Raw genomic sequence first — 2,073 nt, 5'->3', positions numbered from 1 at the left:
AATGAAATAAGCTTCACTCTTGGTTCAATATTTTGTTGGCCTAAAATAAATTATAAACACCAATAATTTGGATTAAGAATATGATGTCACAAGAAGAAACTCCGTCACGAATATTTCTTCGTCTCGCGGCACTATGCTAGATTGTCACAATCCTAACTAGTTAGCCTTCTAAAAGATATAAGAAGATGAAATACTTGAGAGAGAAATAGCTTAGAGAATATCTTGTTTATTACAAGTGTGAGGTATTGTACAAGGTTGAGTGTCTTGGTTTTTGGCCAAAACTTATTTATATACAAGTGGAGAGATCATTCTAGATCCTCCTTGACCTAGGACTTTCTAGACTCTTCTATTACCTATCCTTGACCCAAAAAATCATAGAAATTTCTAGAGAATTCTATAACTACATATACTTAAGAACTCCTAGAGAATTCTAAGGAGTTCTCCTATATATACATACTTTAGGAACTCCTAGAGAGTTCCATGACCCTAAAGGAACTCTTAGAGAAATCTAGATAATTTCATGACCTTAGTTTCAAAAAGGGAACTCTTAGAGAAATCTAAAGAGTTCCATGACCTTGCCTACAACTTGGAACTCCTAGAGAATTCTAGAGAGTTCCATAAAATGGAAAAGACCACAAAAATCTGGAAACTTCAAGAGAGTGCACCTTGTGGGCTTGAGATCTTCACCTCATCTCAATGGGCCGTGACAATAAGCTCACATTATTAATTAACGAGAATTAAGTTCGTGAAAATGCATTTAAAATTAGTTCATTATTATACCTAAAAGACATGTTAAGAAAATATTGTTAAAAAACTAACTAATGGTATGGTGGTAGAATGCAGGAAAAATAAATAAATAAAAATAAGTGGTAAATATCATACTTTCTAACATGCTCAGGGATTTATAAGAGAACGTCATTTTATGTATAAATAATTTCGATTCCCTTTTCCGAATGTAATAAAGCATCAAACATATCGGAATCTCATTATTTGTGTTTTTTAATGCTTTATCATTCTTTTTTGTTTTTTCATAGAGAAAATCGGATGTTGACTCTTATAAGTCAAGTTAATCGCTTGATTAAAAGACTAAGTGTGTTTGCGAGTTATATGTTTAAACCTTTTTGGCCACATTCTAAATTCCTAAAAAAGTCAAAGTTAATCTAAATTTATAACCCTAATTTTGGCTCTAAACATCCCCTTTGACAATGCGATCTCCAAGAAGCGTCATTTTTCGTCACCATGTACAAGATTCGAGAGAAATATAAGTTATGATACGAGATGATGTTTTTTAGGCGTTACAAATACTAAAGACAATTTTCTTGATCTTCGCCACATCTGGGATTGAGTTCAAGAATTGTTTTAATTCGTCGTTTACCAAATTAGGAATCACCTATAATGTTTAAAATTTTCATAAAATATCTTATAGTCTCATCTTCCATTATATTTTTTTTTCTAAATCTCATAGCCCAATATATTTTTCTCAATAACAAATTTGCTAATTTGGAGAATTAAGTTCTGTAACTCTAGCTTGAAAGAACTCATTCATTTTTTTTCATTTCTTTGTTAAGCTCGACATTCAACCTCTCGATCTCGCGACTTTTCCAGCACATTTTTATTCAAATTTCTTACTACATTTTCTAGATTTTCTCTTAGAGTTTGTTCGGATTGAGATAACCAGAGGTATAAAAATAATGATGGTTGATGATTTTGAGGAAGTAATGATGATTTTTGGTAAAAAAAAATTAAAGGGTATTGATATATCTAAATAAAATAATAATTTAAAATTAAAGATATTTTAGTATTTTGGTTAATTAATTAAGTAATTTTATTGATTAAAAAGTAGTGAAATGATTTTTAATTTTGTTCGCTCATTGGAGTTGTTGTCGGTGGTCCTTACCATGAATTTTAGATATTATAATTTTATTTTCTTATCATATTTTTTTTAGAGAGACTTCTCCTTTAATTTAATAAAGGGTAATATTCAGAAAAAATAAGTTTTTTTTTGGTGGGATAGAAATATCAGATTTTGATCTTGGATGCCAAGGTCAGATCCACTACATTAGGAAATAAAGA

This window comes from Impatiens glandulifera, chromosome 6, assembly GCF_907164915.1.
Source record: "Impatiens glandulifera chromosome 6, dImpGla2.1, whole genome shotgun sequence".
Lineage (NCBI taxonomy): Eukaryota > Viridiplantae > Streptophyta > Magnoliopsida > Ericales > Balsaminaceae > Impatiens > Impatiens glandulifera.
The sequence above is the reverse complement of the archived record's forward strand: the minus strand, read 5'-3'. Positions refer to the sequence as shown.